Genomic DNA, 14532 nt, shown 5'->3' with positions numbered 1-14532 from the left:
ATGATATGTACTAGGCCAAATGTATCGTATGCTTTAAGCGCTACGAGCCGATACCAATCAAACCCAGGAGAGGCGCATTGGACTGCGGCCAAGAATATCCTGAAGTACCTGAAAAGGAATAAGGATAAATTCCTGGTTTATGGTGGCCACAAAGACCTGATTGTTGAAGGTTACACAGACGCTAGCTTCCTGACTGACAGAGACGACTTCAAATCACAGTCAGGGTACATATTTTTCCTAAATGGAGGAGCGCTTAGCTGGAAGAGTGCCAAGCAAAGCACTGCTGCAGATTCTACAACTGAAGTCGAATACTTGGCAGCTTCAGAAGCCGCTAAGGAGGCTGTTTGGATTCGCAAGTTCATCAGCGAACTTGGTGTTGTACCCTCCATCAAGGGTCCGATAGATCTCTACTGTGACAACAATGGAGCTATCGCTCAGGCTAGAGAGCCAAGAGAGCACCAGAAGGTCAAACATTTCCAAAGGCGATTTCACATGATAAGGGAATGGAAATCTAAGGGTGAAATCAGAATTTGTAAGATCGGAACGGATGATAATGTGGCCGATCCTTTGACTAAACCTCTACCTCAAGTGAAACAAAACAAGCACGTAGAGGCAATGGGAATCAAGCACGTTGGAGATTGGCTTTGAAATTCCCTGTACATGTGTTTTGATTAAACTGGTCGTTTTAATGTAAGACAATGTATTAAAACCATTCATTTATGGAGTAATTAATTTTTATGCAAAATTACTATGCGCTCCATTGCTATTTAATTGTGGTTTAGAATTAAATAATGAGTCCATTCGATTTATGGAAATATTCAAAACAGGGTATCAAGACCATGTCTTGGATAAAGAAACACCTGTTAAGTGAACATTGAATATTTAAATCGAAAATTATCCCTAATCAAGGTCATCTAACTGATGGACGATTGATGACCACCAGAGATTAGTTTGTAGTATGATTTACAACACCGTTTCTTGTGCTGCAAGGACATGATGGTCATAAATCATTTGCAACAGGTGCCAGTTTGGAACTGCACCGGATCGACCTATGAGAGTACTTTAAGAGATTTAAAACGTAATAAGTATATTTCTCATTATAGCTATCAGAACTTATTTCCACGACCATGAGTACTGTGAAGTTTTCTTGTTTGAGTACTAGTCTCCTTGATGTTGCCTTACGCCTGCCGTAACTAGGGATCATAACGGGAGCACTCGGGAGATTAGGTCCTCTTAGTAAGAGAAACTTACAGTACAAGACTGGGAATGTCCCCCTATTAACAATAGGGAATATGTCTTTGTTGTTTACAAGGCCGCTCGAAGAAAGAGACTGTGAAAATGCATTGTCGTGCTCAGATAGATTTTAGAAATCATCTGCTTATTGGCATTCGAACTCGGAGATCGAGAAACACTTCTGAATAAAATAAGGATGACGATGAATCTTACCTTATAGTTCATGAAGAGACATTAAGCGACATAGGAAATGGGCTATACACTGTATGCACATTTTTCCGGAAGGACAAGTGGGAGATTGAAAGGAATGGTGTCCTTCCAACAAGTGTATTATTCTGATAGAGGGTTCAAAATTATTACAGAGCTAATTCTTCAGTAAGGTCAAGTGATCAGAATGCCTAGGTGGAGGCCGCTTCCGATTAGTAATATTAAGGTATAATTAATATTACAGCTTAATCTTAACTGAACCCTTTGGGTCGAACCCAATCGAACAACCGATCCGAGACGACGAATCAATCAAAAGGATTAAATGAGTCGTCGGAGTTTTACGAACATAGAGGTCGGATATCGAGCCTAGGGCGTCGAGACCGAGCGTCACAAAATCACAAGCAACAAGTACGAGCGTATCCGTAGCATCACATTGGCCTAGCCATGTGAAGTGCTAGGTTAGGCTAGCTCATCGCAAGCCTTGGCGCACCATGTGTGTGCTAGGCGCACAAGGCAGCCAATCGCACAAGCATAGCACCATCATAGTGCTAGGCACTTGCGTGTGTGTGCTTGTGTGTGTGTGCCTAGGGTTGTTTCTATAATCCAGCGCAGCCTTCGCACAGCTCACCATCGCAAGCTTTAGCACAAGCCTACGCGTAGCACATCACTATCGCAAGGATGGGCCAGTGCGTATGTGCGTGTGCATGTAGGGCATCACAACAGCAGCACTAGCCTCGCCCAGTGCGTGTGCGTGTGCGTTAGCTAGGCAGGAGCAGCACCAGCAACGCCCAGTGCCTAGTAGCACGCAACACGCATGTGCTGGCTGGGGGCTATGCGAGAGGGCAGTGCGTGCTGGCCAGCAAGCAGCAGTAGTGAAGGGAGCCTCGTCCAGCAGCCCAGTAGCATGAGTGGCTTTCTAGCAGCACGCATGTGCTGGCTGGTGCGCATTGTGTGCTGCGTAGTGATGTAGTGTAGGCTAGATGTGCTGGCTGGTGCACGCTAGCATGCTAGCTGGCTGCCAGCCCAGCAAGCCTTGCTTGGTGGCGGTTTTGGGAGAGTGGTCCAATCCTTGGGGCAAAGCCTTGGGGAGCAAGGCAATGGTCCCCCCTTTGTTTTTGGTCCTCACCTAAATCTCTCTCTTCCCTTGACACTTGTTGCATTGTGATTGCTTTGATTAATTATTTAATTTAGAATTAAATAAATTATCAAAATTGCACATGATCCAACATTGATCATGAACAAGGGTTTCGAGTCCCTTTTCCCTATACATACCACGGGTTTGGAATTTGGGAGAGAACACACTTGAGTGGAGCTATAAAGGCATCTCCATTGTTGAGAATACCTTAAGTTCGTAAAACTCCAAGTTTAAATTTTGTCCGGGCCTCGACTAACCTTCAACGCTTAGGACGATCGGGTCGAGTTCGAGGGTACGATCCCGTTGGAGGCCTCGCATTATCGAGGTTGAAGTAAGAGCTCGTTGTAAGAGCGAAGCACGCGTCGAGGGTATATTTCTTATCCTTACTCTTAATTGTGTTTTAATTATGTTTTGGTTGTATTAGTTACATTAATTTTGGGGCGGGTCTTGGGGGGTTTCATTCCGCGTAATGAGGGTCACTACAAAACCCTACATAAATAAGTTATGCACAAGTAAGATATGCACAAGTAGTCAAGTAGTCACAATATGATAAAATAAGTTTGCAACCTAACCATGGCTCTAGTTCTCTAAGGTCAAGGATTATGGTGTCCAAGAGGGTCCATTGTTATGAGTCCGAATACATCGTGTGGAAGCCTTACCTTAGAAGGGTTGGTACGATGGATCGGGATTCCGCAAGTTAAACTCGCTTCCATGGTTTGGTGAATTCACAAACTCAGATGCACCCATTGTTGCACGGAGCGTTCATTAGGGTGGATGGAGCGTGAATTCCCAAGGGCTAAAACCATATGTAGAACACATATGAGTTTAGAAAAGTCGAAAAAACATAATCAGGAAGTAAAATCGTGGAGACGGTATTAGAATCGGGCAATATATGAAGAAAGAATTCTGGCACAATGTCGCCAGATCACATCGTTGGAAGGCAGAAACTATCGGGCGGCGATAGTTTCATCGCGGCGCGATGGAACTATTAACTGTCGGTATATTTTGACGTTCTGCAATGGTCATGGCACGCTGCGACAATTTTTGTGTTCGATATTTTTTTCGATTTTTCATAGCGTTTGTTTGATTTTAGTCTCATCCACTCATTCTAAATCAATTTCTAAAATAAATTTTAGGAATCAATCTAGAAATCCTCCTATTGGAGTCGCCAAAAACTGTAGGGAATTTTTCAAACCAACCTTTTGAGCCCCATTGTGTTCATGCTTTTAGGCATGGCGGCGCTCCAAGGGAAGGAAGCTAAAGATAAAAGAGTCGCCTACAAGTTATAGGAACTTGTAAACCGTTCACGGGTGTGAAGGTTACACCCCTTTCACGATCACGGAGATCGCTAACTTCATAGTGGTCCGTAACCCTGACTGGATGTTCGGGGATGATGGTATGACTCCAACCTAAAAGAGATTGAACCCGCCCTAAATAGGCCTCTACTTAATTCTTATGATATTCATGTGCACTTTTCGATCAACATACATATATCAAGTTAATCCTAAACCTGTTTAATCTATATTGGTTAATTATTAATGCACAATCAAATCTAATATTGGTGATCACTTGAATTAAAATCATATTAGCCTAAATCAAATTATTAATTATCTTATTAGGCGTGATTTCAAGTACAAATTCCCTTCAAACTTGCAAAAAGGAGAGTGATCAAGCAATAACGATAAATCATGAATAATCAAGCAACATATAATTGATTTACTCAACAATCAACATAATTATATCATCAAAATATCATTAGTAAGATCTTAGGCATGATACTAAACAGATTAATAACAAATCCTAGCATGTCACCAGCAATAAAATCATGATTAAAGTATTATCCTAAACATGATACTAGAAATCATAAAAAACATCCTAAGCATGATACTAGGAATTAAAAAAATATTATAAGCATGATTTCTACTCCAAAATCATAGAAAAGATGATTGAATTACTCACTTTGATATCCCTTCCTTCTTGCTATTAAAACAACACACACGTTAGTAACTTCAAGAAAGATTAAATCAACAAAGAAAATAAATCAAATATTAATTGAAATACAGATTTGGGACCAAACCCTCAGAACTATCAACCTTTCACGTCAAGGTCGAAGGAAACATCGAGGAGGGCAAAGAGTATTCAAATCTCGCAAAGGAAGTATGGTGTTTGATTAGGGAAAGTATCAAGAATGAGTTTAGAATGTTTTTAGGCTAGGCTAAGAACATGAGAAATCAAGGGTGAGAGATATTTGAAAGGGTATTGATGGTGATTGTTGGTGATTGAAAACGGGGTGAAACGACCTCTATTTATAAGGAAAAAATAGAGTCGAAGCAATCAGAAAAGATTAAAATTTAAATCGGAATAAAATATGTTTCATCGCGGGGCAGTAGGAGTATCGTGGCGCGACATAGTCCATCGCGGCGCGTTGGTCCTATTGTCCTGCAATGGTCCTGTAGTTTTGCGGATTTTGTTTTTATCATAACTTTTGATCCAAAAGACAATTAATATATCTTTGGAAAGCTAGAGAATTCTAATTTCCATCCCAATTAAAATCACATTGATATGTTTTGCAGAGCTTGAGATTTGATCAAAATAGTGGAACAGTGTCAATTTTGGATAAAGTTTAGTATTTTGATCATATCTTTTACGTTATAGCTTGGAATTGGGATCATGTTATATATCATTGGAAAGATAATTTCAAGGGCTATCCCACCATAAAATATTTGGATAAAAATTATGAGGCACAAAATTCAGTTTTTACCGGGATTAGGATTATAAAAAAAGAGATGTTTTATTCAATATTAAATTCTTTAATCTTTATCTTTCAGGAAAAGGATAAATTAGAACCTTCTAGAGGATTATAAAAACTCCTAATGAATCCTAATTGGTTTAGGATTGGAATTAAGGTATTTGGACCCTCACGTGATCATTGGTTCGTTAATAAGGTGGACCTAAGTCCGGTTTGGGCTCAGTTTAGTATTTTGGCCATAACTTGTTCGTTTTAAGTCAGATTTGGGCTTATAATAAATCGTTGGAAAGCTCTTTTCAAGCCCTATCAAAATAAACAATAATTGGACAAGTATTATGGACCAAAATAATCTGGTTTGGAAGTTTTATGGATTGGACACAAAATGAATGATTTTGGACTTAAAGACACGAAATAAATGATTTTGGATTTATAGGCACGAAATAAATGATTTTTGACTAAAACATTTTAGGATGGTTAGAAATATGGTCGGGGCTTAAGGAAAATTCACGTTACTTTTTAACTCTTTACCAAACTCGTTAACCAAAGACGTGAAAGGTACTCATCACAGGGTTTGGTTTTTGGGATGACACAAACAGGTGTCTACACTAAGAGTGACATAAATGTCCCTCATCAATGGTACACCCGAAAGAACATTACTCTATGAATTAAAGAGCATTACCTATAAATAAAAGAACATTACATATAAATAAAAGAACATTACATATAAATAAAAAAATGTAGTTATAATCTAATATATATATATATATATATATATATATATATATATATATATATATATATATATAAAGGGGAGTGTTTTCCCGAGGTTTTAGAGAGCAACGAAGGATTTAATTTTATTAGCGCGTCATGTAGGATTATAAATTTTAGTTGTAGCCAATTAAATAAGAGATTATTATTTATAATTAAATAATTCAATGCCACGTAAGCAAAATTGGCGAATGATATTTTTAAGTTTAAATTAATAAAATAAATAATATTATCTTTTGATATTTAGAAATTTATCTAAATATCTAACAAATTTTAGCCCATAAATAAACAAAAAAATTTGTTTTATAAAATTCAAACAAAACGTGCATCACACGGGCTTCATCTAGTAATTTATTATACATTAAAAGCAAACATAGAGTACACAAAAAAGAACGTTATTACATATAAAATAATGAATATTACATATATTAAAATAATATAATTTATAAATAAAAGAACATTACATATAAATAAAAGAACATTATTTTTCTGAAAAAGAACATTACATATAAATAACAGAAAAATGGTACTTCCCAAACCCATGGAAGAAGATGATGAACAACAATGGTAGTGCCAAAAATTCATATAATCAAGTAATTTCATGATAATAAAGCTTCGTATGAACAACAAACAGTATCACGAAACACAAAATGTATGGAGCACAACCTAGGGTTTCATATTCATGAAGTAGAACAAAGATGAACAAAGAAAGAGAAATCATACCTCAAATGAGTAGAAAACCCTTGTAAGTGAATTAATAGTGGAAATCAAGCAAGTAGAACACTCAATTTTAAGTTCTTTAGCCAAAATAAAAAAATACCCAAAATTATCAAATCATGAAAAATTTAGTAAAAATGTGTTTGTGAATGATGAATTAAGCAAATAAAAGCTATAAAAATCAAGAAATAAAATGAAAGAAGAAGTTAGAGGGAGAGAAGAGAGAGTATCGAAGAGAGAGAAAATTAAAGGGTTAAATGAACAACATATAAAATAAAGAACATTACATATAAATTTTTCCAAAAAAAAATAAAATAAAAAAAGAACATTACATATCCCAATGTTCTTTTATTTATATCTAATGTACTTCCGGGTGTATCATGCACATGGTACACCCTCATCTACCATACTATTTTTAATGTAAAGGATACCAGACTAACCTAAATACTTTTTTTTTATTATTTAACTTTATACCTTTTAGATTTTTCAAATATATATCTGCATTCAATAGTACTCCCTCCGTCTAAAAGAAAAACACGGTAATTATGAAGAATGGTGAAAGTAGGAGAATATTCTATTGGAAAGATAAAAAGTGAGGAATATTGTATGAGAATAATAAAAAGTAGATATTATTATATTAGAAAGAGAAAAGGTAAATGTTTCGGGGTTTTCTGATGTCCTGCGGGAGAGTTACAATTCCGAGACTGGAACCGGACGCCTGTACCTGCAAAATAACGGAGACTCCTGAGAGCTCCGCCTCCAACGGTCAAGTTAGTACATGATTAAGGAGTAATTAATACGGAAATTAAAGTAATAAGATCTCTCTAGGTGAGAGTGCTTAGTGTTGGTAATCTGCGTCGTTAGCGAGATTAGCCGGTTGTCGATGTTCCGTAATAACTCTGTTCTTCTCTGCTTGAGTTCTTTTGATTTGTTCAATTACCTAACTAATGAGGATTAAGTAAGTATTTATAGCCTTGAGAAGCGTGCAACTCTCTAGGTTTAAAGTAAACCTAGGGCTGATCGGGCCTCTAAACTGGATTGGGCCTTGATGGCCGGTTTTCCCATTTGGCATGGGTGGACACGTGGCGTGTCTTAATTGGTCCGTAGAGGACGTATCTGTGATTGACACGTGGCAGGCTCCCGTTGGCATTCGTGAAGGACACGTGGCGGAACCTGGTTGGTCCACTTGTCTGACGGTGATTGGTGGATAAAAATCCCCTAATCATTTGCCCCTCACAGGTGGCACGTGACTGGTCACGTGTCGCCTGTGACAGGTGTCGCACGGTGACAGGCGACGGCCTGCTACAGGTGTCACCTTGCAAACGGCCGAGAGATTTTCCCGCCCAAATTTTGAATTTGGAAGCGACCCTTCGCCTTCTCACTTTGCCTATAAAAGGAAGTGCTGACTTCGGTCATTTTCACATTTGAGAACTTTGCGAGAACATTCGGACCCCTGAACTTGCTCTGACATTTCGGACTTTTTCTGCCTACCGCCTGTTCTGACAAGCCGACTGACCCGAACTTCCAGGACTTCATCAACCGTCACTCGTTCAGGTAACTCAGTTCTCTTACTCTTAATTTTCTTTTTATTTTTTGAAATGGCACCATGGAAGCACACGACACGACCTAAGTTAGTGATCAGCCGGTCACCGGGGACGGCTGAATCTAGGACTAGGAGTGCCGCCTGCCCTTTTCTGGACCCATCTTTGCCCTTTATACAAAGTCCGACTGTATCTGTGTCTATGCAGAACGTGATGGCCAGAACGAAACAGACTGCTATGATATCAAACTCAGACGGCTCTTCCCAAAGGGTGCTCCTTAGTGAAACATCTGACCAGGCGCCAGATGTAGAACGAGGCGACTGTCAAGCCGACAGTTCTGAGAGAGGGGCCAAGGTGCTCCCTTCCCATCTTACTGTTGACATGTCTAATTTTCCTCCTGCTCCTTCTAAGGGAGAGGAGGCGGGCCCCTCTAGGAGAGGGGAGGAGTCGTCCTCCTCGGACTCGTCAGAGGACGAGTCTGAGTCCAGCTCTTCTGGCCACAGTTCTCCAGGCTCAGAAGAAAAACATAGCCGCCTACAAGAGGCGAGACTTTCTCATGCAGTTGAGAAGGGGGACAATTGGGCGGAGCCATCCGCCTCTTACAGAGAGGAAAACGCCCCCTACTACTGCAGGGTACCCCGGGGCCGGATTGCAACCATGCAAGACAACGTGGCGAGCTTTATTGCTAACCACAAAATGGGCCCGAAATTTTTACTGTTTGTGCCGGATCCAGAAGACACTGTCGTCTGGCCGGCTGGTACCAGCTATGGTGACGGCTGCTTTGGCTGCTATGTGGCGGCCATCAAAGCTGGACTGCGCTTCCCATTACATCCGGCTGTTCAGCGGATTTTAGATGGGTATGATCTGGGGTTATGGCAGTTAGCCCCCAACTCTTGGGTAAACGTACTCGGCTATGTGGCCGGGTGCGAAATGTACGGGGTGGAGCCAAGCTTTGAGGCTTTCGCCCACATGAACTATCTCAGCCGGACCCCTAAGTCGGGAGGTACCGGCTGGTACCAATTAACAAGCCATAGGGGTTACCTCATGACGAGAGGTAAGGCGAACAAATGGAAGGATTGGCGGAACACCTTCCTTATCATTGAGGGTTCAGACACGGAACTGAACAAACGTTTTAACAAGTGGAATAGGGACCCGCCTCTCCTCGCAGGCGGCCGCAGCATGCCGCCTGTTCCCCCAAAGGCTAAAAAAGAGATCCTAGACAAAGGACTCTTCAAAGTAGAGACTAGGGTGAACTCTACTTCAGGGGTACGAGAGCAAGTACCCCTAAACTGCGTCCCGAGCTTCAAGTGGCTCTATGACGAGTACTTCTTGGCCGCCTGTGGCCTCGGCAGTCGGTGCTCTAGAGGTAGCCGGCCTGACAAATACTCTGTTTTTTTCACGCCTTGTTTACTTGGGGCTTTTACTTACTTTGTTGTTTATTTCTTGCAGCTGACGCCATGAGTAAAATAACAGCATCCAAGACTGCGGCGGCCATGTTGCGGGCCTCGCTCATGAAACAGTCGTATGCCGACTCCCCCAACAAGGAGGCACCCTTGGTAAGCTTCGAAAACTCTTCCTCTTTTAGTTGTCTTATGCATATACTAACTCTTTTTGTTTTCAGTCTGGCACTCCAAGGGCTTCTTCCTCGCAACAGCCGGACCCCAAGGCCCGGAGGACGACTGTTGCAAGCTCTCCTGGGTCTTCCAGGAAAACAGTGGCGGCTGAGAAGCAGCCGGCCACTTCTTCCAAAACCCAGGCGGGGCCGCCTAGATGTATGGATACTCGTAAAAACTCACCCTTGCTTCCTCCTTGACTAGGTCTAACTTGTTTTTTCCTTTCACTTAATGCAGCCGGCCCCCAAGGGCTTGACTTGGTTGAGGTAGCCAAGTCAATGGTTAAAGTAGTTCCTCCATCTGACAGGGAGGCGGTCAGGGGTGCCGGCACCCTTGACCTTGATGGGATTTCAGGGGTCCTTGCTGAGGTACACTTAGCATATTTTTGAGCTTTTGAGTTCCAGGACGCCTGTTAACTTTTCTGTTTGGAAACTGACGCCTGTTATTCTTTGTACTTAGGCCCTGCTCCGAGTCAACAGCCTTCGCAAGCCGATTGATCGGAAAAACAAAGAGGTAAAGGCCGCAAAGGCTATGGCCGCCTCTAGCTGTGATAAGGCAATGTTTCAAATTGCCCAAAATGAAGTACTGACCATTGATCTTCTTTATTATCAGGCGCAGGCTACCGCCGCTGTTCGGGCTCAGTTAGAGGCGGCCCAAAAGAAGGTTGACGAGCTGGAGGGGACCGTCACCAACCTTAAGGCCGAGCTGAAACCTCTTCGCCAAAAAATGCACTCTTACGAAGCCATGGAGAAATCTTTGGCCAACGTAAAAGAGCGCCTGGTGAACCAAGAGAAGAGTCTTACCCAAGAGCTCTCGGATAAGGCCGAGCAAGAGAAACAAGAGCTCGTCCGGGAGATGGTGGAAGACTCCGCTCAAATCCAGCGCATGACCTGGGAACGACTGTTCCCCAGTGCCGACTTTGCCTCATGGGAAAGAACGTACCGCCAGTGTTCGGAAATATATAATCAACAGATCCTGGCGGCTGCTGAAGAAGAGGCGTTGGACAGTGCGTTGGAGGAGGAAGAGCCGGTCGTGGCGCTTGTGCCACTTGGGGGTAAGGCATCAAAAGAGGGTGCAGCTAAGGCCGAGTCCAGCAAGAAGAGTGTTGACCAGGCGGCGGCTGCTGATACTGAACTGCCCCCTTCTTAAGCTTTAAGTATTTTTTTATTTTTTTTTTTTTTTTTTTTTTTTTTTTTTTTTTCACGGCCTGTGTGCCGTTTGCTTTGTAATTACCCGGCCAGGGGGCCGGGGTTTTGAATATTCTGCTGGTCTTTAATGGCCGGCTCATTTATCAAATTTTTGTTTTGGTTCAAATTTGTCTAAGTATTTTTAATTTGTTCACTAGACCGACTGTTGTGTATGGCCGAACGTTAAGACAGGTACAAATAGTAAGTATGCCGCCTATGCCCCTGGACGACTGGTGGTCTGTTTCCAGGGTAGATGATCAGTCGGCCATTTATTCAATCGGTATTCGAACTATTTATTCAATTTGTCTGACCAAGTAAATAGAATTACCTAGTCGCCAAGGAACAAGCGGCGGGTACCGGTTGTTTCCCTTTATTGCCAATGTTGGCTTTTAACTCGTAATTTGTTAACCTAGCAAGAGTATTGGTTGAGAGCCCTTGTTTATTAAAAACAAGTGGACGACTCATACCTTTTAGGCTCCATACTAAGTTTGAGTGACTATTAACTTAGGAGTTACTTAGTCTTTGTCGTAATCTAGATTGAGTAGTAGAGGTACCAGACGGCGTAGGCCGGCTAGACCCCTTGATTCGCCAATGTTGGTTGGCTATTAACTCAATAGGTTACTTAGTAGGAATAGGGGTTCGAGTGCCCTTGTTTGTTTAAAACAGGCAGACGACTCAAACTTTTTAGATTCCATACCAAATTTGAGGGAGTGACTATGAGTTAACGTTGGAGTTACTCAGTCGCCGTCACTTTTGTTTGAGAAGTAGAGGTACCAGGCGGCGTAGGCCGGCTAGACCCCTTGATTCGCCAATGTTTGTTGGCTATCATCTCAATAGGTACCCCCTGCATCTATCCCAAGTAATACAGGCGGTCATCTGACTCAGATGTCAACTGCTACCACTGATTTGGTTGGTGATAGAGTTATCCTTGTCTCAAAAACGGCTACGTGGTTGCCCTTGGGGACAGTCGTATAGGTGCCGTGTAATTAGTTTATAGAACAATGTTCCACCCAAAAGGGAGCTGCTCTCTGCGACGAATTTCATCCGGAGGGATGCCGTTGGACGCCTGCTATGATGTTGGGACAGGTCGAATTAGTTTTGTAGATTTGATCAGTTGGCTTGGCGCCTGGTCTGATCATTCGGCCGGTGGCCTTTGTAAGTTCTTGGGGAACGTAGGTGCTAAGTGAGAGAAGGGTAGCCGCCTGTTAGGCACAGGGTCGGCCAGGCCCTAATCTTTTTAGCTAAGTGTTTGAGTAAAATACTCAATGGAGAGTAGCCGACTGTAAAGGAACAGACGGCATGCCCCTCTTTTCAGGAAGTGAGTCTAATGCCAGGCGCATGGCTTCCCAGTTTGCCTCTTCGTCATATAGCATTACTCGAAGAGTCGGCTCGTAGTGTTCTATTGGAAGAACAGCTTCCGCACCATAAGTTAGGAGGAATGGAGTTTCTCCAGTCGCCCCTTTTTCAGTCGTCCTAATGGCCCAGAGAACATGTGGTAGTTCATCCGCCCATAGGCCGCCTGCTCGTTCAATCTTTTTCTTGAGACCGTCTGAGATGATTTTATTAAAGGCTTCTACATGGCCGTTTGCTTGTGGACGACCGACAGATGCAAAGTAGTGTGAAATTCCTTGGTCTCCCAACCAGCTTTTGAGAACAGGCGTCTCAAATTGGGGACCATTATCAAAAACCATAGACATGGGAACCCCGAACCGAGTGATGACGTTTTTCCAAATGAATGAAATTACATCTTTCGTCTTGATCCCCTTTACAGCCTCCGCCTCTACCCATTTAGTGAAGTAGTCAACGGCAACAAGTATATACCTTCTGCCGCCTGTAGCAGGCGTATATGGACCCAGAATGTCCATGCCCCACTTAGCAAACGGAAGTGGGCTGTGAATGGTAGTGAGGTCAGTAGCCGGACGGTGAATTAATTTGCCAAACCTTTGGCACTTGTCACATTTTTTCACCATCTCCATTGCATCTGCTTCCAAAGTAGGCCAAAAGTAGCCCTGGCGCCTTGCCCTTTGAGCAAGCATCCTACCACCTATATGGGAAGCACAGAAACCAGAGTGAAGATCATCTAGTATCTCTCGTCCCTTTTCAGGAGTGACACACTTTAAGAAGGGTTGAAGGTACCCCCTCTTGTGAAGTTCTCCCTGTATCATTTCAAAACAGGAGGCTCGTTTTTTTTAGTGCTGCCGCCTGTTGAGGATCATCCGGCAGTGTACCGTTTGTCAGATATGCCCTGATTGAATCCATCCAGGTTGAGCTTCTGTCTAGGATTCCAATAGGGTTTTCCTCGATGCTTCTCTTCTCCATCACTTCCCAAAAAACAGTTCGAGGAGTATCGGAGGAGGCGGATGATGCTAATTTTGACAGTGCATCTGCCTGGTTGTTTTCTGACCTCGGCACTTGGATTAGGTGGAAATCCTCAAGGGAGCCGACTGCTTGTCGAACCGCCTGTAAATACTTGATCATGGCCGGATGGGTTGCTTCGTATTCGCCATTGTACTGACTCACTATCAATTGTGAATCAGAACAGGCGTCTATTTTTCTTGCCCCTGCCGCCTTACACATGCGGATCCCGGCTAGTAAAGCTTCATATTCTGCCTCATTGTTTGAAGCCTGAAAACTGAAGCGTAGGGCATACTCGAACCTGTCGCCCTCTGGAGATTGACATACGACGCCTGCTCCACAACCATTTGAAGTAGAGCTTCCGTCCACATATACCTTCCAGACTTGGTCTGGAACTTGAGAGTCAGGAGGACGAGTCATCTCTACAATAAAATCAGCAAAGGCTTGCCCCTTCACTGCTTTTCTAGGCTCGAAAGTAATTTCGAGGCTCTGTATTTCTATGGCCCATTTGATCATTCGTCCTGACGACTCCATGATGGTAAGGGGCCGCTTGATTGGTTGGTCGGTATACACGACGACTGCATGTGCCAAAAAGTAGGGCTTCAATTTTTTAACAGCCATGAAGAGTGCAAGACCAAATTTCTCCACTAGGGGATACCTCAACTCGGCATTTTTCAGTACGTGACTGACAAAGTAGACCGGGAGCTGACAGCCGTCCCTTTCAGCAAGAAGCACAGCGCTTAACGCATGATCAGAGACGGCCAGGTACATGTAGAGATCTTCTTTGGGCAAAGGGCTGACCAGCCTCGGCAAGGAATGCAAGTGAACCTTTAATTTCTGGAAGGCGGCCTCAGCATCCGGCCCCCATTCGAACCTTGCCTTTTTCTTAATTGCCTGGAAAAAGTATAGGCATTTGTCGCCTGATCGGCTTAGGAATCTCCCCAAGGCCGCCAGACAACCTGTTAACTTCTGAACCTCTCGGACGGTACGAGGCGACTGCATGTCAATGACCGCCTGTACCTTCTCA

Source organism: Chenopodium quinoa, unplaced genomic scaffold, assembly GCF_001683475.1.
Source record: "Chenopodium quinoa cultivar QQ74 unplaced genomic scaffold, ASM168347v1, whole genome shotgun sequence".
NCBI lineage: Eukaryota > Viridiplantae > Streptophyta > Magnoliopsida > Caryophyllales > Amaranthaceae > Chenopodium > Chenopodium quinoa.
Note: the sequence above shows the minus strand (reverse complement) of the source record.